At 43.7% G+C, this 25,986-nt stretch overlaps 1 pseudogene; it reads right to left on the reverse strand.

The window, feature by feature from the left end:
• On the reverse strand, positions 1 to 15,207 carry LOC115173141 (prelamin-A/C-like; annotated as a pseudogene).
• Positions 15,208 to 25,986: the final 10,779 nt, after the last annotated feature.

Below are 25,986 nucleotides of genomic sequence, written 5' to 3' on the forward strand. Positions count from 1 at the left end.
CATTCGTTATGGACGTGCCAAAGTCCCGAAGACACACCCTTTTAATACTCAAGTCAAATGGCATTTGATTGCACTCACCATGTCATCATCATCCTCGTCAAATAGGGTGCGGGTCAACTTCTTCATCGCCATTTCCTGAAAAGAGAGAGAGAGAGCTTCGTTGCAGGAGACATTGACTATAATATGAACATGTTTTTTGGGGCATGCAAATCAATGTAGTTTGTTGTTGATGTTATTGTTGTTGTTTTGTTTGTTATTAGTTAACAGTGAGTGCCCACCTCTCCATTGGCATTGATCAGGGAGGTCTGGAACTGGTCTCCACTGCCCCATGAGGTCCTGGTCTTCCACACCAAGTCAGAAGAGGGTTGCGGCTGCCGCCAGTTGCAGATGCCCAGACCTGATCCCCAAAAGGACATTCATAAGTCGTCAGAAGTATTTTATTTTTTACCACAGCTAAAATGACCATGTTCAACACAATGGATCTATGGTAGCTGGAGCTTTTCAGATACACTTACCGTGACCCTCTGTCTGGCCTCCAGGGTGAATTTATGGGGAAACTTACATTTACATTACATTTAAGTAATTTAGCAGACGCTCTTATCCAGAGCGACTTACAAATTGGTGCATTCACCTTATGATATCCAGTGGAACAACCACTTTACAATAGTGCATCTAAACTTGAATTGTGCCGGAGCCCACCTGTCGCTTCAGCTGCCAGTTGCCCAGGTTCTGGTCCTGTGGGAGTGATGAAGAGGATCGATGTACTGGATATCCCTAATTAGAGTGCTAAAGCAGTGGCAGTTGATTTCATCCACATCTGTAAACATTTGTAGATGTCCCTCTTCAGCCTAATAAAAAACTAAACTGACTTTAATGTGTAAATTGCCAAACAAAACCCTAATCACCTCATCTGCTTTGTTGCTGAGCAGCACATACTTCCCATCCAGGTCCACTTCATCCACAGTGACGTGTCCAGGTCCACTTTTCAAAGAGCTGGTAGTGCTTTCAGATTTCTGTCACCTGATGCATGTGCACAAGATGAAAATAAATGCACGAGACGCATGCAAACTTGCCAAGCTCGTGCACATTTTTACATGGTTCTGCATATGCTTCAGGTGATAGAAATCTGAGCGCACTACCAGCACTTTGAAAGGCTGATGTAATTATACTTTTCTGTGGATATATTGTCTCACATTCCTACCTGCAAAAGGACAAACCGCACGGACAACCAGTAGGGTACATTGAAATACCATTTGATTCAACATTCTGGCTGCTAAAGCTTGTGAGAGAAAATGTTCCAAATAAATGTATGGCATTAATCTCAGGCTGTGAACCAGAGGTATCCCAGTCTGATTGTCAGGTAACGCTGCAGCATGCAGTGCCTGCATGGATAGTAACATTAGCAGCAGGAGGTGGCGGCTCCATGATGGTGTAGTGCTCTGGTAAGATGTTTATCAAGTTAACCATCTAGTCTAGGTAATGCTAGCTAGCTAAATACATATAAATAGGATAGACAAAAGCATGACAAACACAGCTTGAGCTGCTAAATACAACAATGTTAGCTTCCTAGCTAGTAGCTAAGCTAGCTAGATAATGAACAGATTTCCAGTCCCAAAGAGAGAACTAGGACAATATAAATACACAATTGCAAAGAAATATCAAATGTTATATCACTTGAGAATAATGAAGTAAGTCCTGGTGTAATTTTTGTTTCCTAACCTCAAACACGAATGAAAATCCCAAGTCCTGAAGAGGCGGAAGGGTATATCTTCGATGGGTTGTACTGTACGCTATTGGTTTACTGTTGGAATTGGTTGTAGGACTACAAAAATGGTTAAAGTAACAATGCATAGGCCTAGAACATGCATGGCCAACCTTGCTCCTCGAGATCTAGCTATGTCTAAACCCACTAACCATTTGCATAGATGTTCTTTGTTCTTTGTATGATATAAAGTGTTGATTCTTTGATTTAAGTATAGTGTATTTTATGGTCATTTAACATTCCCCATTTGTCTGTTTCATTTGGTTGTCACTCTCTAATTTTGTCTGATGATATTACACAGATTTGCAGCTGCAGCTGATGTCCTTGATCATTGGTGTGCGTATAACAATCTCTGCATGACTGACCAGGGAGGCAATCCCTGTACACAACAGCACTTCATACACACAAAGCAGCGCCCATTATCCTACCAAAACCATGATATTGATTGGGCTTGGATAACAGTACTTTAGGTCTCAGGGCAGGTGAGTAGTTGATGTAAGGTGGCTTCTGTCAAACTGTTATTTCACACCTCGTGATTTATGAGGGGGGCGTGTCCAGAGGTCATTAAATTAGATAACCAAGTGGTTTCACTCATGGTTGCAAACATCCGGTTTGTGGGGCGACGATAACTAGATAGGGGTGTGTTCTCTTGTGGCTGTAGATATGTTAATAAATTAGAGTGAATTGGGTTCATATGATGTAATGTCAGGAGACGTGATTTACGACCACAGATGTCAAATCTGTGATTAGGGACTGATTTCTATAGAAGGGTATTTGTATTTACAAGATGATTATGTTACACATATTAACATTTACTATAACATGTAAAATATTATTAGATTAAATTTGAAAGATCATTATGGCTAGTGAAGCTTATATTAGGAACTCAGTCCTGCCAGTGATCAACTGAGAAGTCTTAATCCTACATGGCTCCCTGTTAACCAGCAAGTGTATAGACTTACCTCCCCACCTATGTTGGGATAAGTAATTGGAGAAGAATTGGTATAGGGGAGGTGGCCATACTTTTTTGAAAGAACTTTTCACTCAAGTGATACAGTATATCACCCCCAGAAGCCTTTGCAAGGGTTAAATCTGGCCGGGATTGGGAGTCCCATAGGGCGGCGCACAATTGGCCCAGCGTCGTCCGGGTTAGGGTTTGGCCGGGGTAGGCCGTCATTGTAAATAAGAATTTGTTCTTAACTGACTTGCCTAGTTAAATAAAATAAATAAACATTGCTGATTCACTGACAAGACAGGGGGTGGTGTGTCTGGGTGGTAGATGTACAGTGAGGGAAAAAAGTATTTGATCCCCTGCTGATTTTGTACGTTTGCCCACTGACAAAGAAATGATCAGTCTATAATTGCAATGGTGGGTTTATTTCAACAGTGAGAGACAGAATAACAACAAAAAAATCCATGTCAAAAATGTTATAAATTGATTTGCATTTTAATGAGGGAAATAAGTATTTGACCCCCTCTCAATCAAAAAGATTTCTGGCTCCCAGGTGTCTTTTATACAGGTAATGAGCTGAGATTAGGAGCACAATCTTAAAGGGAGTGCACCTAATCCCAGCTTGTTACCTGTATAAAAGACACCTTGGAGCCTGAAATATGTCTGATTGAGAGGGTGTCAAATACTTATTTCCCTGATTAAAAAGGCAAATCAAATTGGGCAATCAACAATCAGTTGTCTGAATTTAACAGAGCCTTGAAAGTTAAAAGAAACACAGATGCAATGTTCATACAGTGCATTCAGAAAGTATTCAGACCCCTTGACTTTTTCCACATTTTGTTACGTTACGTTACAGCCTTATTCTAAAATTGATTAAATAAAATGTCCCTCAGTCTACACACAATAACCCATAATGACAAAGTGAAAAGAGGTTTTTAGATATTGTTTTGCAAATGTATTTAAAAAAGACAGAAATTTACGTAAGTATTCAGACCCTTTTCTATGAGACTCAAAATTGAGCTCAGGTGCATCCTGTTTCCATTGAAACTTGATTGGAGTCCACCTGTGGTCAATTCAATTGATTGGACATGATTTGGAAAGGCACACACCTGTCTATATAAGGTCCCACAGTTGACAGTGTATGTCAGAGCAAAAACCAAGCCATGAGGTCGAAGGAATTGTCCATAGAGCTCCGAGACAGGATTGTGTCGAGGCACAGATCTGGGAAAGAGTAGCAAAACATTTGTGCAGGATGAAGGTCGCCAAGAACACAGTGGCCTCTATCATTCTTAAATGGAGGAAGTTTGGAAAAAACCAAGACTCTTCCTAGAGTTGGTAGCCCGTCCAAACTGAGCAATTTGGCAAGAAGGGCCTTGGTCATGGAGGTGACCAAGGACCAGATGGTCACTCTGACAGAGCTCCAGAGTTCCTCTGTGGAGATGGGAGAACCTTCCAGAAGGACAACCATCTCTGCAGCACTCCACAAATCAGGCCTTTATGGTAGAGTGGCCAGACGGAAGCCACTCCTTAGTAAAAGGCACATGACATAAATGACAAAGAATGACAGTAAAAAGCTTTGGAGCACCTTAAATGAAATGTTGGGCAAAAAGGCAAACTCCGCTCCATCATTCATTAAATCAGATGGCTCATTCATCACAAAACCCACTGATATTGCCAACTACTTTAATGCTTTTTTTCATTGGCAAGATTAGCAAACTTAGGCATGACATAACAGCAACAAACGCTGACACTACACATCCAAGTATATCTGACCAAATTGAAAGACAAGCATTGTAATTTTGAATTCCGTAAAGAAAGTGTGGAAGAGGTGAAAAAAGTATAGTTGTCTATCAACAATGACAAGCTACTGGGGTCTGACAAGTTGGATGGAAAATTACTGAGGATAATAGCAGATGATATTGCCACTCCTATTTGCCATATCTTCAATTTAAGCCTACTAGAATGTGTGTGCCCTCAGGTAGGAGAATAACTTTTGCTTCCCTCCAGACCTGAGGAGAGTAAAGCCCCCTTTATTGGCTCAAATAGCCTACCAATCAGCCTGTTACCAACCCTTGGTAAACTTTTGGAAAAAATTGTGTTTGACCAGATACAATGCTATTTTACAGTAAACAAATTGACATCAAACTTTCAAATGATAGTCCCACTAAGCACAAACCAGATGGGATGGCGTATCGCTGCAGAATGCTGTGGTAGCCATGCTGGTTAAGTGTTCCTTGAATTCTAAATAAATCAGTGTCACCAGCAAAGAACCCTCACACATCCTCCTCCATGCTTCATGGTGGGAACCACATATACGGAGATCATCCGTTCACCTACTCTGCGTCAAAAAGACACAGCGGTTGAACCAAAAATCTCACATTTAGACACATCAGACCAAAGGACAGATTTCCACCTGTCTAATGTCCATTGCTCGTGTTTCTTGGCCCAAGCAAGTCTCTTCTTCTTATTGGTGTCCTTTAGTAGTGGTTTCTTTGCAGCAATTCGACCATGAAGGCCTGATTCACGCAGTCTCCTCTGAACAGTTCATGTTGAGATGTGTCTGTTACTTGAACTTTGAAGCATTTATTTGGGCTGCAATCTGAGGTGCAGTTAACTCTAATAAACATATCCTCTGCAGCAGAGGTAACTCTGGGTCTTCCTTTCCTGTGGCAGTCCTCATGAGAGCCAGTTTCATCATAGCGCCTGATGGTTTTTGCGACTGCACTTGAATAAACTTTCAAAGTTCTTTAAATGTTCTGTATTGACTGACCTTCATGTCTTACAGTAATGATGGACTGTCGTTTAGACATTAAAACTATGAAATAACACATATGGAATCATGAAGTAACCACAAAAGTGTTAAACAAATCAAAATATATTTTATATTTCAATTTCTTCAAAGTAGCCACCCTTTTCCATTATGACAGCTTTGCACACTCTTGGCATTCTCTCAACCAGCTTCATGAAGTAGACACCTGGAATGCATTTCAATTAACAGGTGTGCCTTGTTAAAAGTTAATTTGTGCAATATCCTTCCTTCTCAATGCGTTTGAGCCAATCAGTTGTGTTGTGACAAGGTAGGGGTGGTATACAGAAGATAGCCCTATTTGGTAAAATACCAAGTCCATATTATGGCAAGAACAGCTCAAATAAGCAGTCACTATTATTTTACAATGTAGAAAATAGTAAAAATAAAGAAAACCATTGGATGAGTAGGTGTGTCCACACTTTTGACAGGTACTGTACATAATACAATACAAAATGCATAAAAATGTCTGCGTGTCTTTTTACAATCCCCGTCGTGCCATAAGGTGTTCTTTTATCTAATTTTTGAATCTGGTGGAAGAGAGTTCCATTTAGTTATGGCTCTATTTAATACTGTGTTTCCCAGCCTCTGTTCTAGACCTGGGGATTGTGAAAAGACTTCTGGTTCCATGTCTTGTGTAATACCGATGAGTGCCCAAAATGTGTGCCAACTGCTTTAACAAACAGTTTGGTACCTTCAATACCTCGCACAACGACAAAAAGTGATGCAGTCAATCTCTCATCAACTTTGAGCAAGGAGAGATTGACATGCATGTCATTGACATTTTATGAGACTCCTGTTTCCACGAATCGAGAACGAAGATAGTATCGCCAGTACCAGGTTTATTGAAAAATCTCTGGCGATGTAGGCAAACCTGTAACTCCAGTATAATGGAATCTGTCAAGGCTCACATAGAATTAGGTGATTACGAGCAGCAGTAGTTCTTGGTTTTCGGTTCTCGTCATTGGTTATTTGGACGAATCAGGGCTGGGTGAAGGTGGTGCTTAAACTAGTGCAGTGATTTTCAAGCCTCTATGTGGATATTAAACAAAAATGTGCTTTTTGGCCATGATAAACATGGGTGAAATTAGCAAAAGGGAGGATTTAAAGAGTTTTCATTTGCAATGGAGGAGACTTAGCTTCCTTCCTTTGCACTAAGGTAATCACAATTGTTAATGGCATTCCCCCCAGAAGTTAAACTGGAAATGACAAACAGATAGCCAAGATTAACTGGGGAACCTTTTGGTTGTGCGTGCTTATAGAACGTGTTATTGTTTTGACAGTTGAAAAGGTCTATAACAAACCTGCACAAATACTGTACCCGTTTCTGCAGCTGGGTGAGTTAGGCAGAAATGGACTCGATGTGTACTCTGGTCTGCTGCAGCTCCTCATGGGCTGCCCCCACCAGGTGGCTGGTCCTGCCAGCAGACTGATGGGTGTTCTCCAACTGGCAGAGAACAACAATAGGGCATCAGTACTTGGGAGCATGGGGACCAGAATCAGTGATGGGCTAAACTGATGAAATGTACTCAATCAATTGTGCTCATATCTCTCAACCAGTAGCATGCATGTTGGACTACAGCGTTCTGAATACACTACTAGTAGGCACATTGCACATCATGAAGCTTTCTTTCTCAACCTCAAAATCATATGGATGGGCTACCTTAGTTGTATAGGTTCTCTCCATGTCATCCTTGTACATCTTGATCTGTAGCTCGTGCTGGGAGCGCATCTCCATTAGGGCCTTGGCCAGCCTGCTCTCAAAGTCCTCCTGTTTTCCGTTACCCAGCATCACCATGTGAGACTCGTGGCGTCGCTTCGTTTCTCACAGTTCCTGTAAGAGATTTAGCAAAAAAATGTAATCTTAAGGACCGGTTTCCCAGACTCAGAATAAGCCTGTTCCTGGATGAAAATAATTCTCAAGAGAGAGTCTCTATTGAACGTGTATTTTAGTTCATGACTAGAATTAAAGGAGTTAGAGCGTTGGACCAGTATCCGAAAGGTTGTTGGATTGAATCCCCTAGCTGACAAGGTAAAAAAAAATCTGTCATTCTGCCCCTGAACAAGGCAGTTAACCCACTGTTCCCCAGTAGGCCGTCATTGTAAATAAGAATTTGTTCTTAACTGACTTTACTAGTTAAATAAAGTTAAATTAAAAAAATTAAAAAGGAGGGTCTGAACTTCTGATTTGACCTTGTTTTTTGGCTTGGTCATTAAGAAATGCAGCTGCCATGACTGAAGCCAAACAAGAGTTGTCTTGGGGAGGTGAGATGAAAACCTGGAGGAGAAGGGGGGAAAGCCTGGGACTGGGAGGGTGTGTCCTGCCTTGTGCTGTGACTCATAGTTATATCTATATCCATCCAGTGACACAGCTGCCACCATCTCAATATTTATGGAAAAAGAATGTAAGCGGGGAGTGGAACACTCCAAACACTGCCATGTATTGTACATTTAGGTTGTCTCCCAAATGTCACTCTATTCCCTACACAGTGCATTACTTTTGACCAGAGCCATAAGGGTCATGGGAAAAAGTAGTGTACTATGTCGGAAATAGGGTGTCATTTGGCACGGAAACATAATGACTGGAAAGTACAAACGGGAAAGTGTTAGTCACTGGACTTGGATGCTGTATAGTAGGATGGGATGGGAGCTGTTCGGTTGGATGATGGTTGAAGTCAAACTGCAGTGAGCAATAAGGAGAATGTGAATGAGTGGTCTGACCAGGGGGCCCCTCATCATGAAAATGAAGGCATTCTAAAAAAAAAAAAAAAAACATGGGACACATGCAGAAGGCATAGGAAGTGGATGTGTGTATGTCACGTCCTGGCCAGTATATAAGGTTAATTGTTTTGGAGTTTGGTCAGGGCGTGACAGAGGGTATTTGTTTTATGTGGTTCAGGGTGGTGTGTTTGTTTAAGGGTGTTTGTTTTAGTAATTCCGGGTGTTGGTTTATGTTTAGGTATTTCTATGTGGAGTCTAGTATGTCTGTTTCTATGTCTGGTGAATTGGTGTTGGGACTCTCAGTTGAAGGCAGGTGTTTTCTATCTGCCTTTGATTGAGAGTCTCATAAATGAGGGTGTGTTTGTGTTTGTGTTTTGTGGGTGATTGTTCTGTGTAAAGCACTATGCTTTGACAGACTGTTAGTTGTTCGTATTTTGTTATTTTTGTATGTTCATTTTTGTAGTGAATAAAAATCAAGATGAGCATTCACGAACCTGCTGCGTATTGGTCCACATTTTCCGATGACGATTTCGTTATCTCGTCAGAGGACGAAGACAACCGTGACAGAATCACCCACCTCTCAAGGACCAAGCAGCAGAGGAAGGAGCAGACGGTTTTCGAAGAGGACAAACGAGAGAGATGGACTTGGGAGGAGATCTTGGAGGGAGAAGGCTCCTACACTTGGGAGGAAATCCAAGCAGGGAAAGATCGCCTTACTTGGAAACAGGTGGTACGCGAGAGAGAGGAAAGGAGTAAGGCGGGTATGGACCGGGAACGTTTCCGAGGGACAAGACTGGCGTTGAAGCACGAGAGGCACCCCCAAGAAAATTTTGGGGGGGGGCACACGGGTAGTTTGGCTAGGCCTAGGAAGAGCCGGAGGCCAGCTACCCGTGGTTATATGGAGGAGCGTATGAGGTGGGGAGCGCCATGTTTCGCTGAGAAGCGCAATATCTCACCCATACGCACGCACAGTCCGGTGCGAGTTATTCCAGCCCCTCGCAGGTGCCGTGCTAGAGCGGGCATCCAGCCTGGTAGGAGGATGCCTGCGCAGCGCATCTGGTCGCCGGTACGCCTCCGAGGACCAGGCTACCCAACTCCCGCTCTACGCACGGCTACCATCAAGCCCCTGCACAGCCCAGTCTGCCCTGTACGAGCACTCCGCTCGTGCTTGGCTACTAGTTCCATCGAGCCAAGGCGGGTTGTGCAGGAGGTAAGATCTAGACCGGCTGTGCGCCTCCATAGCCCTGGGTTTCCAGCTCCTGTCTCTCGTGCGGACCCGGAAGTGCGTCCACCCAGTCCGACTCGTCCTGTTCCCGCTCCCCGCACTAAACGGCAAGTGCGTAAACCCAGCCTCGCCAGTCAACAGTCGTCGGAGCTGCCCGCCAGTCAACAGTCGTCGGAGCTGCCAGTCAACAGTCGTCGGAGCTGCCCGTCAGTCAACAGTCGTCGGAGCTGCCCGTCAGTCAACAGTCGTCGGAGCTGCCCGTCAGTCAACAGTCGTCGGAGCTGCCCGTCAGTCAACAGTCGCCGGAGTGGTCAGACTGCGCTGAACTGCCGGAGTGGTCAGACTGCGCTGAACTGCCGGAGTGGCCAGACTGCGCTGAACTGCCGGAGTGGCCAGACTGCGCTGAACTGCCGGAGTGGCCAGACTGCGCTGAACTGCCGGAGTGGCCAGACTGCGCTGAACTGCCGGAGTGGCCAGACTGCGCTGAACTGCCGGAGTGGCCAGACTGCGCTGAACTGCCGGAGTGGCCAGACTGCCCTGAACTGCCGGAGTGGCCAGACTGCCCTGAACTGCCGGAGTGGCCAGACTGCCCTGAACTGCCGGAGTGGCCAGACTGCCCTGAACTGCCGGAGTGGCCAGACTGCCCTGAACTGCCGGAGTGGCCAGTCTGCCCTGAACTGCCGGAGTGGCCAGTCTGCCCTGAACTGCCGGAGTGGCCAGTCTGCCCTGAACTGCCGGAGTGGCCAGTCTTCCCCGAGCTGACAGACTGCCCAGACTGCCCCGAGCTGACAGACTGCCCAGACTGCCCCGAGCTGACAGACTGCCCAGACTGCCCCGAGCCGCCAGACTGCCCAGACTGCCCCGAGCCGCCAGACTGCCCAGACTGCCCCGAGCCGCCAGACTGCCCAGACTGCCCCGAGCCGCCAGACTGCCCAGACTGCCCCGAGCCGCCAGACTGCCCAGACTGCCCCGAGCCGCCAGACTGCCCCGAACCGCCTGGAACGGCCAGAACCTGAGCCGCCTCCAATATAGGTGGGTTGGGGAGGGGGGGTGTAGCACAGTGCCGTCGTTGACGGCAGCCACCCTCCCTTCCCTCCCTTTAGTAAGGGGGAATTTTCTTTTGGGTATTGTTTGGGGGTAAAATTTTTTTTTGGTTAAGGTGCTTCTGGGGTAGCACCTTTAAGGGGGGGGTACTGTCACGTCCTGGCCAGTATATAAGGTTAATTGTTTTGGAGTTTGGTCAGGGCGTGACAGAGGGTATTTGTTTTATGTGGTTCAGGGTGGTGTGTTTGTTTAAGGGTGTTTGTTTTAGTAATTCCGGGTGTTGGTTTATGTTTAGGTATTTCTATGTGGAGTCTAGTATGTCTGTTTCTATGTCTGGTGAATTGGTGTTGGGACTCTCAGTTGAAGGCAGGTGTTTTCTATCTGCCTTTGATTGAGAGTCTCATAAATGAGGGTGTGTTTGTGTTTGTGTTTTGTGGGTGATTGTTCTGTGTAAAGCACTATGCTTTGACAGACTGTTAGTTGTTCGTATTTTGTTATTTTTGTATGTTCATTTTTGTAGTGAATAAAAATCAAGATGAGCATTCACGAACCTGCTGCGTATTGGTCCACATTTTCCGATGACGATTTCGTTATCTCGTCAGAGGACGAAGACAACCGTGACAGTGTAGGCAAACTATAGGTTACTGAAAAGCCTGCCTACTTACTCACCAATCCCGATAAGCACAGAAACAGTGTCATTAAAAAAATAATAATAATCCTGTCATGCATGATAAGTGATACATTTTCAGGCTAATCCAAATGTGCTTAGGGTCTGATTAAATTTTATTTGAGGTCAAAGACAAACAAGCTTTCAATCAGAACAACGTCTTCAAAAGGCATCCGAGCATTACAGTTCCCAAAAGAATGGGGATACAATGCAAACTGGATCTGTTTAGATCTTAGGAAACTGTATATTTGCATACAGTTTTGAGAGAGAGAGAGAGAGAGAGACACACAAAATGTTCATCTAAACATCAGACTTTGTCATTCAGCTGTTCAATGCATTCCCTTGAGTTGGTTCCCCAGTGGGCAAAGGGTTATTATATAGCCACTGGAGACATGGTGGCTGTAAACTTTGGCACCTTAAAACTCAACCACCACACATACTTTCATGGCTGTCACAGAAGGGTGTAACCAGACATTCTTACTCGAATTAATAGTCTAATAATACTAAACTCACTTCAACTGATTGGCATGTCAATGCTCCACCTCTCTCCCTGCACTCTAATGACACACATCCATACGCACACACACACACACACACACACAATTCCACTGATTCCACTCCATCCATTACCATAAGCCCGTCCTCCCCAAATAAGGTGCTGCCAACCTCCTGTGACACACACACCAGGGCATAACAGTATGAATCTGTTGGGGTCTTCACAGGAAGGTGTGCATTAGACCCCCCCAATGGAAAGGTGAGACTCTCACCAACATGTACGTGTCAGTTGTTTTGCTCAGGGAGTGAAAGTTATTTATAAGGGTTAAATGGAGAAAATAGGACCTCCCTGAATGAAAATGGATGGCCCTCCCTTCAGCAAAATATATTTTATCTAAACCGTCCTTGAACACTTGAAAAAAAAAACAAGTGACCCTCTCCTATACCCAAAATAATAAAACAAAGTGGATACCAGATAACATGTCTACTCTTTACCCTCACTTCTTGGACAGACCAGAGCCTTATACATGCAGTTTTAGAAACTGTTCTTTGTCCTGTAAGCATTAAATGGCAACGCAGAAATGTTGATAGTGCACAGGGCTGCGGGCCAGAAGGTTGTGGGTTCGCAGACTACCGTGGACAAGAGTAGGGGTGGAAAGATTTCCATTATAGTAAAATCATTGCATTATTATCATCAAATTTGCCTTTTTATAAAAATGTCATGCAATTCTCTGTCATTTAGCAGAATATTTTTTAATACCACACAAATTACAGAAATTACAAGCTAAGAATGGACAGAGAGATAAGATGAAAACATATGTAAGCCTATCATATTTCTCCGATGCCAAATCAGTGTCTTGTTGTCAAGTATACTCCCTCTACTGCCTCTTGGTCACCAGGCTGCTGATTATTACGCACACCTGTCACCATCGTCACGCGCACTAGCACCTCATGACATGACCTGGACTCCATCACCTCCTTGATTTTCTTCCCCATGTCTGTCACTCCCCTTGGTTCTTTCCTCAGGTGTTATTGATTCTGTTCCATGTAAGTGCGTTGGTCGTGGTCCTTGGTTTCTGTGTCGTTTATTTATTAAACACTCACTCCCTGTACTTGCTTCCCGACTCTCAGCGCATTTGTTACACTTGTTTGCAACAAAACTGTCCCTGTTTGCAAAAAATTGATTCTGAAACATCATTAGGAATCTGAGCATGGTACTTTCAAAAGTTAGATCTACCTTTCCACCCCAGACAGAGTAGGCCTAACGACGCAGAATTTTTTTTTAGCTTTAACTGCTGGCTAATCTTCTTCCGTGGCTTAACCCAACGACAGAAGGTCACAAGTGTTTCCCTAAAACCTGTCTAGGTTTAAATATCTTCTATTGTACAGAAAGCAAATAGCTTAATCAATTGATAGGGACATAATTAGATTACTTTCCAAGCATAGTAAAATAATTTCTCTCCTCCGCTATAGGTTGTAGCTCAGCCTTTGTACGTCAAAGAAACAACAAGGATATTCACATATGCATTGGAGTCACATCTTTCCTGGGTATTTTACAACTTGTTTCTAGCATAAAGCATCACCGACCAAAGCGCTGTTATAGATCACTTTAGATAATCGGATCGGTTTTATTTTCTTCAAAGTCTTAAAGCTAACAAGGGGTAGGCCTGTGCTTTTGCCATTTTCTTTAATAAAAAATCTTGGTGGCTCTGCCCCACCTGCCCTGAATGACGGGTCGCCACCGCCTATGGAATACCTTCTCATACCCCCTCAATTCGATAACTCAATAGCCCGTCACTGACACGGAGGTAGGTTATTTAAAGAGTGCATGGTGGGTGGAGGAATTGACCAAATCTATGGATATAGCAGCCTATAGTCTAATTTCGTCTGTTAAACAGGTAGGCCTACCTCTTATTTCTGAAATAAGAAGAAATAGGCTCCAACACAAAGCCCTCTTGTTTTTAGTAAAATCAAATTAATATGGTTGAAATGAATTATGCCAACTTGAATTTGCCTACTTTCAGCATGAGCTGTACATTTCCGATTGATTGTGCTGCAGCAGCAAGTTTCATCACAACAATGTAAGTTACTTGAATCTGGCTTATTGTGAGGTCATTAACTCTGATAAATACATGGGCAAGAAACATATTAACTGTGTTCGAATACCCATACTAACATACTGTATATTCCAAATACATAATGAGTATACACTACATACTATTAGTTCATTTTAGTTACTGTAAACGAACGGTATCCGAACGGTTGAGCGTACTCTGTCTACCGGAAGTTGATGCTGTTGCTATGCAACCTCTTGCTAGCTTGTTAGCATAAATTACTAGCTAGACTTCTGGTGTGTTAGTAAAGTCAATCCGGAGTGCCAGAGTGCGTGTTCGTAAATTCAGGGCATTGTCAGATTATCTGTTCATAAATTCAGAGTGTTTCCCTGGTCCCGGAGCGCACACTGGACACTCTGGCATAGAAGTAGGGTTGATCTGAGCGTTCTGACCTCACAAATGCAGCCATGCACCCAAGCTAACTGGCTAGCTACTTCCAGACACAAATGAGAGAACACATCACTCTGACCATTTATCACTCTGACCATTTATCCAGAGCGACTTACAGTAGTGAATGCATACATTTCATTTCAATTCATGCATTTTTTTATTATTTTTAATAAAAAAAATGTTGTACTGGCCCCCCGTGGGAATCGAACCCACAACCCTGGCGTTGCACACACCAGGCTGGCATTGCAAACACCATGCTCTACCAACTGAGGCACAGGTGTAATGCAGCCTAGTTGTATTTACAACATCCCAGCAGCTATCTTAGAAATATAACTGCTCTGTGCTTCTCCGAGCATGCACTTCATAGCTTATAGGCTATCGATCATTTGATTGAGACCACAATAAATAACCTATAGGCGCACCTGATATTGCATGCCCAGCGGCGTATCAGAGATGATTAATGATTAACTAATTCTAAAACACTGAGAAATATAGACATTTCATCAATAATATGACCCTCCCCTAGACTAGATTAAAAAAATGTAAAAAAATAAACCCTCCCATTGAGAGATAGAAAAAGCAAGATCCTCTCCCATTTTCCTCTAGGTAATCATTCTGTAAATGTCAATCCAACCCTTCATATTGTTTTTTTTCTTCCAATGCTGTAGGTACATGGCCTTGAGCTCCTTGTAGTCCTCCCACACCTTGCCAAGTTCCAGCTGCAGTCGAGCACACTCTTTAGCCACCGAATCCAGAGTCTGCCGGGCGTCGGTGTAAGCAGCCTTCATGCCCGTTAGCTCCCTGCTGATCTGACTCCAATTCAATAATGCGCAGCCGCATCCCTGCATTCTCAGATTCCAGCGAGTGCACCTTGTTGATGTTGGCGGCTAGGCTGTAGTTGAGGTTACACATATCATCCTTCTCCTGCAGCCTCATGATGCGGTTGTGAGAGAGCGGCGTGCTCACGATGCGGGGGGTTCGATTCTGCTTGGATGTCGCCATGCAAGTGAAAGTAGCCTAGTCTGTATAGGGACATAAAGAAGGAAAGATGGTATTTCTGTCACAATTTCAGAACAAGGCCTAGATCTATATCAAAGTCAAATAACTTGAAATATGCATATAAATACCACAAACACTCAAATAATCATAAATTACAAACTGTCATAAATCTCAGCACTGTTGTCATAGGCCTTTCTAGACAGAAGATTCTGACCTTAGCATTACGCTTGTTTACACTCAGCTGCACTGGGGTCGGAACACCGTCATGGTTAGATTAAGACACTGTGGAACTGGCAAGAGATATGGCTTGGAAAACATACCTCAATCCAGGGATGAGAAATTGAATTGTATTCCGAATTGTGCCATTATCCCAACTGTTACACTGGGAATATTGAATGACTGTTATTCTTTAGGGAAAGCTGCCCTTTACATCCCCATGCTAGCTAGCAGTAGCTACAGCAGCCATTATGGAATGGCACGTCGTGTTGAACAACAAAGGAGCTGATTCCAAACTAGCAGTATTTCAATATGTTCGATGTATCAGTTTAGATATACAGTACCAGTCAAAGGTTTGGACAAACCTACTCATTCAAGGGTTTTTCTTTATTTTTACTATTTCATACATTGCAAAATAATAGTGAAGACATCAAAACTATGCAATAACACATAAAAAATACATTTAAAAAAAGTAGGGCCGTGGAACAGAAAACCAGTATCTGGTGTGACCATTTGCTTCAGGCATTGCGACAAATCTCCCCTAGAGTTGATCAGGCTGGTGATTGTGGCCGGTGGAATGTTGTCCCACTCCTCTTCAATGGCTGTGCGAAGTTGCTAGATATTGGCGGGAACTGGAACACGCTGTTGTACATGTCGATCCAGAGCATCCCAATCATGCTCAACGGATGGCATGTCTGGTGAGTATGCAGGCCATGAAAGAACTGGGACATTTTCAGCTTCCAGGAATTGTGTACAGATCCTTACCACATGGGGCCTTGCATTACCATGCTGAAACATGAGGTGATGGCAGAGGTTGAATCGCACAACAATGGGTCTCAGGATCTTGTCATGGTATCTCTGTGCATTCAGATTGTCATCAATGAAATGCAATTGTGTTTGTTGTCTTTAGCTTATGCTACATATGTTTGTATGTCTTTAGCCCATACCATAACCCACCACCACAGGGCATTCTGTTCACAACATTGACATCAGCAAACCACTAGCCCACACAACTTCATACACGCCATCTGCCCGGTAGAGTTGAAACCGTGAAGAGTACACCCCCAGCATGCCAGTGGCCATCGAAGGTGAGCATTTGCCCACTGCCGAACTGCAGTCAGGGCAAGACCCTTGTCAGGACAGCGAGCACGCAGATGAGCTTCACCGAGACGGTTTCTGGCAGTTTGTGCAGAAATTCTTTGGTTGCGCAAACCCACAGTTTCATCAGCTTTCCGGGTGGCTGGTCTTAAATGATCTCTCAGGTGAAGAAGCCGGATGTGGATGTCCTGGGCTGGCGTCTTTACACATGGTCTGCGGTTGTGAGGTCAGTTGGACGTACTGCCAAATTCTGGAGGTGGTTTATGGTAGAGAAATTAACATTACATTCTCTGGTAAAAGCTCTGGTGGACATTCCTGCAGTCATCATGCCAATTGCATGCTCCCTCAAAACTTGAGACATCTGTGGCATTGTGTTGTGTGAAAAAACTGACCAGTGCTCCATCTATGGCGGCACGGCGAGCACCTCTCTGCACTGTAGTTCTGAATATGTCTCCCTCTGCCATATGGACGCATTTTATGATACAACAAGAGCAACTGGTGGCAAAAGAGCTGAGCACAGAACTCGGAGATATACTGTAGTAGGTAAATTTCGATTGTAAACGACATCAAACCACACGCACTGCGCGCACGCCTGTTCGAAAAACGATGTGGAGATATGGGATCAGGCTTGGTTATCGAGGGGGGAGTGTTGGAAATATTTTTTGCATTGAGATATGACTGTTATTCATTAGGGATGTAAAATAAAAAAAAATTGACTTGGTTGACTAATGAAAAGAAAATGCGTCTCCTTGCCTATGTAACAGACATATTTGGGTAACTGAATGAACTGAACGCAAGTATGCAGGGGAAATACAAAAACATTCTACAGATGAGTGACCGAGGAAAAATGTCTTACTGGAGAGTATTTCAAAAGTGTATCATGCCCCCTTCCCTCGGCTTTGCATGTTTCTAACAGAAAATCACATCAGTAAGTGTCCCCACACAAGTGATGACTGCTCACCTCCAAAGCTTGGAAGAACGCTTTGGGGACCTACTTCCCAATCCGTTTGACTGTGATCCTGGCTCAGTTGACATGCCAGTAAGTGAAATCGAACAGCTGATGGAGCTGTCATGTGACCGAATGCATTCTACGGAGGAGTTCCTGACTCGAATGGAATACCCTGCTATCTCTGAGCATTAATGCTGTGTTCAAAAACAGAGAACTCTGAACTGGGAACTCAGAAATCTCAGACTTCTGACTCGTGTGTGCAAGACAACTGGGAACTCAGGACAAAAAAACGAGCTCCGACTGGTAAAAATCTTTTTGAACGGTCATCTAACTCGGAACTCCAACTCGGGCCTCTTTCTAGACCTGAAGATCACTGATGTCGGACGGTAAGTTGGTGGTTGTAGACATCCCTCTAGTGGTGTGGGGGCTGTGCTTTGGCAAAGTGGGTGGGGTTATATCCTGCCTGTTTGGCCCTGTCCGGGGGTATCATCGGATGGGGCCACAGTGTCTTCTGATCCCTCCTGTCTCAGCCTCCAGTATTTATGCTGCAGTAGTTTATGTGCCGGGGGGCTAGGGTCAGTCTGTTTCATCTGGAGTATTCTCTTGTCTTATCCGGTGTCCTGTGTGAATTTAAATATGCTCTCTCTAATTCTCTCTTTCTCTCTTTCTTTCTTTCTCTCGGAGGACCTGAGCCCTAGGACCATGCCTCGGGACTACCTGGCATGATGACTCCTTGCTGTCCCCAGTCCACCTGGCCATGCTGCTGCTCCAGTTTCAACTGTTCTGCCTGCGGCTACGGAACCCTGACCTGTTCACCGGACGTGCTTGTTGCACCCTCGACAACTACAATGATTATTATTATTTGACCATGCTGGTCATTTATGAACATTTTAACATCTTGACCATGTTCTGTTATAATATCCACCCGGCACAGCCAGAAGAGGACTGGCCACCCCTCATAGCCTGGTTCCTCTCTAGGTTTCTTCCTAGGTTTTTGGCCTTTCTAGGGAGTTTTTCCTAGGGAGTTTTTCCTAGCCACCGTGCCTCTTTCACATGCATTGCTTGCTGTTTGGGGTTTTAGGCTGGGTTTCTGTACAGCACTTTGAGATTTCAGCTGATATACGAAGGGCTATATAAATAAAATTTGATTTGATTTGATTTTGATGTCATGATTTGACCTGGTATTTTTTCAGAGTTCCCTTCGCCAGCTCATATCTGTGGACTCAGTGCTGGATTCATTGCTCTTCTCTGCATTAAAACCAAATATCGATCCAGGTTGGATGTGACAGCAGAGATGAGGTAATCGTTAAATTAGATCTGTAAACACTATGAATGAACATTTACACGTTCAATTCTAACTTTACATCTCCCTTTACTCGGTTACAGATCTTTTTTATACGTACAAACTTTCGGCTGGAATGTAGTATCTGCAAAGGACATGAACCGAATGTAACTAGTCAAATTTAGCTAGTCAATATAAGCAACTCTAGCCCAGACGTTAGAGTTGCTTTGCAGTTTCATTTCCAAAACAAAAGTATCAAGCTTGTTTTAGAACGGCATTTTATAACGACGTTAACTCAGCAGATGGTGTAGTATAGGCTTGGGCCTTCAGCAAATTACTTATGTGAGAACGATACTATAAAGACAGAAAGGGAAATACCTAGTCAGTTATCCAACTGAATGTATTCAACTGAAATGTGTCTTCCGCATTTAACCCAACCCCTCTGAATCAGAGGTGCGGACGGATGCCTTAATCGACATCCAAGTCTTCGGCACCCGGGGAACAGTGGGTTAACTGCCTTGCTTAGGGGCAAGACAACAGATTTTTACCTTGTCTGCTCGGGGATTCGATCCAGTAACTGGCCCAATGCTCTAACCACTAGGATACCTGCCATCTGAAGAGCTTTGTCTAGAATAACTACCTGCGCTGCAATAATACATTTTTATAGCCACGTGGGGCTACTGTGGTGATCATGTAACCTAATTAAAAACACACTTTTTCCAGTATTTGGGAGCACGGACTGTAGGCCTTATATTAGGCATTCTGACTGTAGTATTTGTGAATTCCACTCTGTATGGAGGCTTATTATAGCCATTTGCATTAAACAACCCCATTATGCAGAGGCTATATCCACATCAATAAATGAGACAAAACAAAATATTGATTAAGTCTTGGCTATAACCTGTCCTGAGCTAAATAGCCAAGGTGTCCCAAATGGTCAACACTATGTATAGCCTATTCTTATTGCCAGATCTGTTTTCCTTATCAGCCACTCCATGTTGTTCTTTAACTATTTTGTTTAAAATGTATTTAGAGGCTATTTTTTGAGGCCTGTGAGCTATGGGTTCTTTTTAAGATGAGGCCTATAATAAAAACAGTTACCCAAAACGATAGCCTAAATTGCAATGCCTTTTTGGGGGGGATAGGCCCAAATTAAACATTGAATTATTAAAGTGATAGCCTAAAGAATTTAGATAATTTTGAATACACACATGGATTTCAATAAACAAATGGATAAGAATGTTGTATTTGCTTTGATTTAGTTCCTATTTGTAACGCTCGTCGTTAGAGGGAGAAGTGGACCAAGGCGCAGCGTGATAAGTATTCATGATACTTTATTCAAGAAACACTCAAACAAGAATAACCAAAAGGAAGCGAACAGTTCTGTCAGGCTCAGAATGCTAAACAGAAAACAACCTCCCACAAACACAGGTGGAAAACAGGCTGCCTAAGTGTGATTCCCAATCAGAGACAACGATAGACGGCTGCCTCTGATTGGGAACCACACTGGCCCAAAAACAAAGAAACAGAAAACATAGAGAATAATAAGGATCTCTATGGTCAGGGCGTGACACTATTGCAACTCAAATGACAGAATGGATGACATACTGACTGAAGGCTGAATTAAATGTTTAAATATGTTGGAATGATGAGTTACACTTTATTTGGCTAGTAGGCAAATAGGCCTACATAACAGTATAATGACATTATGGCTGCATGCCTCCAGAAGTGCATCTTCTGAGGCTGAGAGGTGCTTTTCTGAAGGTGCATGGTGCTGCATGGAGGTCACAAGCACTTCAACTGGGCAGCAGTGTCACGATGGAGGGAATAGTTTATATGGAGACTACTTAAAACAGAACCCAAACCGGTTGTGCGCGTGCGCCATCGTGCATACATTTATTCACACCAAATGCGATCACGACACGCAGGTTAAAATATCAAAACAAACAACCAATTACATTCCTTTGGGGACAGGTCGAAAACCATTAAACATTTATGGCAATTTAGCTAGCTAGCTTGCACTTGCTAGCTAATTTGTCCTGGGATATTATTGAGTTGTTATTTTACCTGAAATGCACAAGGTCCTCTACTCCGACAATTAATCCACACATAAAACGGTCAACCGAATCGTTTCTAGTCATCTCTCCTCCTTATAGGCTTTTTCTTCTCTTGACTTAATATTGCGATTGGCAACTTTCATAAATTAGGTGCATTACCACCACTGACCTCATTTGTCTTTCAGCGACCCACGTGGGTATAACCAATGAGGAGATGGCATGTGGGTACCTGCTTCTATAAACCAATGAGGAGATGGGAGAGGCAGGATTTGCAGCGCGATCTGCGTCACAAATAGAACTGACTTCTATTTTAGCCCTTGGCGCGCGCAATAATTGAATAATATAGATTTCAAAATGTATGCGACGCGAGCGGTGTAGTCAGCCTGTAAGACCACTGCAACAGAGTTATTGTAAAGTGTGGGAATAAGTTTATGCCAGATTTAGCCTACGTTTAATCTTTTCCTTCTTCATTTCAAAGTCCAATGTTCATGAGGCATGAACCAATTCATATAAATCATGTTAAATTATGTTTTATTCATATTAACCCCTCCATCAGAATATGATTTGGCAAGATTTTGAGTGCTGAAATAAATTTCCAAATATTCTATAGAAAAATATTTTGAGTGGCAGACTCCAGTGGTCATACATAATTCATAGATTCACCAAACAGCTATTATTATTCTATGTTTCATAATTCCTGGTAGATACTACTGGTTATGTTTAATTATTCCTGGTATTTACTACTGGTTGTGATTGCAGACAGAGCCCAGAGAATGGGGTGGTGCAATACTGAATTAGTCATATGTTGATAATGTGCATGCATAGGGATGTCCATGTCACCCAGAGATATTCCCATTCTGTAGAGATAGACCTAGCGGACTGAAACTTCACTGGTATAGGCATAATACAGCTAGTGCTATCTAGACTTGCGGTGGCGAACAAATCCATTACATTCGCTACCTAAATGTGAAGTAAACTCAACTGAGGAGTAATAGAGAATGGAGACTTTAAAACATGCAGGATACCTCTTTCCAGATTCCCTGACTTCCGTGTTTTTATACTGTGTTATGCTTGTTTGTGTAGCACTCCTCACAGCTGTTTGAAGTACGTTTTTTTTTTGATGGTGAGATGAAACTGCCAAAACTCTGAAAGGTATTATTGTACGTCAGTATTGCAACAAGATTTGTTCAAATATAAAATGTTAGTCCGTAATCATAAAATGGTGTTTGTATGTTCACAGATGAAACTTCACATTTACGTTTCATACAAGGCTTTTCTTAGGATCCTAACAATTGACGTACAGATTTTCTTACGATCCTAAAGATACCTACGCTCAACCTTTTTGCAGCTATCTGGCTCCATATGAGGTGCACACAGTCGACCATGCCCCCTGACTTTGAGAAGCATCAAGCACACCCATCTCATTAGTGGTGGTGAGATAATGTATCTGATCTCATACTAATTTGCAATTGACTGTCATAGCCCCACATTAAAAGTATGTGATGGTTCGTGAGAAGACAATCAGAAATACTGTTGTAATGTTTTTCAATTGACTGCCATAGTTCCAAATAAAAAAAGCTGTAAATTACATAATCTTTTTCACATGGCAAGAATTTTCAGATATCAAAATGGGGTCATGGGCCAAAAAAGTTTGGGAACTCCTGAAACAAATGTTATCGCTTCAGGGCTCTATTCAATCCGCATCTCGGAAGTTCAGCTTTACAGAATGATAGAAACTTTAAGGCAAAGTTCCCTCTTTAGAGGAGACTGCATTCACGGTAAATGCTACATATGTTGGTTGAATCGGAAATAATCTTTAAATTTCTATCGTGCGGAATCTGTGACCCTTCAGCTTTACAGATTAAATAGAGCCCTTAGAGACATTTGCCTTTCTCTCACTAAGGTATTGATGCTCTCAGTAGAAAAGGGTGGACTAAAACAACAATATTTTTCTATTTAGTGTGACGACCCTCCCACTCTGTCTGCTGTATTTTCTCTCTTTGCTCTTGTTCCTTATTAGGATGCCAGTGGGCGGAGTTGGAAGGGTCGTCAGCTAGATGGGAAACATCTGGGCTCGGGTGTGTCCCAGGATAAAGAGACCTCTTCCACAGTCATTGGGGAGACTCTCTCCATGCAGACATCTTGTTGTTTTTGGTTGTTTGCTTTGGCACCCTTCAACACTCTGCATTATTACATTCAGGTATGCAAAACACTCACTTACATTACTGATTACACACAGCATGGTTAATTATTTAGTTACTTTATTTAATAAATATATATTTTGACACTCCTTGTCTCCACGTTGTCTCCCTTTTGTTGCGAACTCTGAGCCGGTTCGTAACAAGTGGGAGCTCATCCGGGATCTTGAACTTGTGTTTGGGAGAAAACGTGGAGGTATGTTAAATTGAGGTGCTTTGTTTGTTAGTTTGAGTTTGGTGCTCAGTACTGGTTGCCTTTGTTTGTTTGGTTTGTGTGCTGTGTTGGAGAGAGTACATTGGTTAGTTTCCAGGCCCCTGCCTAGCCTGGAAACGCTTGTTCTACTTGCTGTTGGGACGTTGGTCTGAGGAGGTGAGTACAATCAGCTGTGTACCTTGGTGGGAGATTTGGATAGGGTAGTGAAACTTACTACCCGGAGCTATAGCCTTTTTCCCCTGATAGGCTTAGCGACGTGTTTCATTTTTGGAATATGTTGGGCATTTGTTAATGTTTGTTATTTTTGTGTGGTGTCTGTGGACTGAGCAGTTGTCTCGGGAGCACATCCGTGGCTTGGTGGAATCTACCAGCGTGCTGGGGGGTTACTTCCTTGCCATCGGGCTACAGTGCATAATTACCCACTGCAAATCTGCATGAAGACTAGGGTTGAGTTATTGTAGGTTTTGGGGAAGCTCCATTTCTCATCTCTTTTCTGTGGTGCCTGGTGTGATTGTATTCTCTTGTTGTGGTCTGGTGTGCTCAACTGAATCGTTGGCGGGACTATGAGTCGTTGGCGGGACTATGAGTCGTTGGCGGGACTATGAGTCGTTGGCGGGACTATGAGTCGTTGGCGGGACTATGAGTCGTTGGCGGGACTATGAGTCGTTGGCGGGACTATGAGTCGTTGGCGGGACTATGAGTCGTTGGCGGGACTATGAGTCGTTGGCGGGACTATGAGTCGTTGGCGGGACTATGAGTCGTTGGCGGGACTATGAGTCGTTGGCGGGACTATGAGTCGTTGGCGGGACTATGAGTCGTTGGCGGGACTATGAGTCGTTGGGAAATGACAACCATTGAGAAGTGACTATGAACCGTTGGGAGATGTTGTTGCGTTTGTAGATGATACGGTCTCTTGTGTGCCCTGTTCCTGAGTGTTATGTGACTGACCATTGTTTGGTTTGTCATGTTCTAACTTTCCTGTCTGTTCCTCCTGGTCTTGTGTTCTCCTTTCCTCTTAAATGTTGCTTCCTGTGCACAAAGGTTGCTGAGGTCTGGGGAGAAGGAGGTTGGCTGGGGCAACTGGAAGGTGAACATGTAACCTCTCGTAAATTTGGGACGCAGAGAGGCCTGTGTCAATTTGGGACGCAGAGAGGCCTGTGTCAATTTGGGACGCAGAGAGGCCTGTGTCAATTTGGGACGCAGAGAGGCCTGTGTCAATTTGGGACGCAGAGAGGCCTGTGTCAATTTGGGACGCAGAGAGGCCTGTGTCAATTTGGGACGCAGAGAGGCCTGTGTCAATTTGGGACGCAGAGAGGCCTGTGTCAATTTGGGACGCAGAGAGGCCTGTGTCAATTTGGGACGCAGAGGCTGGTACGTTGTTCCGGGGCCCTTGTTGGTCCCCGGTTTTATGGGGGGGGGGGGTGTGACGACCCTCCCACTCTGTCTGCTGTATTTTCTCTCTTTGCTCTTGTTCCTTATTAGGATGCCAGTGGGCGGAGTTGGAAGGGTCGTCAGCTAGATGGGAAACACCTGGGATCGGGTGTGTCCCAGGATAAAGAGACCTCTTCCACAGTCATTGGGGAGACTCTCTCCATGCAGACATCTTGTTGTTTTTGGTTGTGGCTTTTTGGTTGTTTGCTTTGGCACCCTTCAACACTCTGCATTATTACATTCAGGTATGCAAAACACTCACTTACATTACTGATTACACACAGCATGGGTAACTATTTAGTTACTTTATTTAATAAATATATATTTTGACACTCCTTGTCTCCACGTTGTCTCCCTTTTGTTGCGAACTCTGAGCCGGTTCGTAACATTAGTAAGCAGCCTAGTCTATCATTTACAACAATGTTCAATGTAGATGTTATGCAAACAGTGGTGATACATTGACTAAAAAATAACACACAGGTAGGCCAGTGTTTCTGAGGCAATTGACTGTTGGTCATGCTTAATTTGTTTAGGTGTTGGATAAATGTATAGTTTAATCTAACAAATGTTGAGTTTTAACTTAGTTTGTTAAATACATGGCTACATTGGTTGGTTTTGCATGGCACAGAGCCCTCAGGTGGGCAGACCATTCCATTGGTCCTTAAGTAAAATCTCCACTGTTCTGGGACACCGGGCCATGCATTTTCTTTATTTTACCAGGTAAGTTGACTGAACACATTCTCATTTACAGCAACAACCTGGGGAATAGTTTCAGGGGAGAGGAGGGGGATGAAAGAGACAATTGTAAGCTGGGGATGATTAGGTGACCGTGATGGTATGAGGGACAGCTTGGGAATTTAGCCAGGACACCGGGGTTAACACTCCTACTCTTACGATAAGTGCCATGGGATCTTTAGTGACCACAGAGTCAGGACACCCGTTTTAACATCCCATCCGAAAGACGGCACCCTACAAAGGGCAGTGTCAATCACTGCCCTGGGGCATTGGGATATATATTTTTTTAGACCTGAGGAAAGAGTGCTTCTTATTGGCCCTCTAACACCACTTCCAGCAGCATCTGGTCTCCCATCTTGGGACCAACCCCGCTTAGCTTCTGAAGCAAGTCAGCAGTGGGATGCAGGGTGGTATACTGTTGGCTCAATATGGCAGATTGTCATGTGGTTTGAAGGAAAACCCAGATTGGATCTCCTCAGTCACCTGAGTAAGGAACTTAAAGATGATGGTTGAAAGGCTTTGAAAAGGCACCAAAAGAGCAAATCTTAGCAAAATGAGGACCAAATGAAAATGCCCCTATTGAAATGTAAATAATTATTGTCCCTCAGTGGGCCTAGAAGACCATAAAGTG

The sequence above is a fragment of the Salmo trutta genome, chromosome 34 (genome assembly GCF_901001165.1).
Source record: "Salmo trutta chromosome 34, fSalTru1.1, whole genome shotgun sequence".
NCBI classification, from domain to species: Eukaryota; Metazoa; Chordata; class Actinopteri; order Salmoniformes; family Salmonidae; genus Salmo; species Salmo trutta.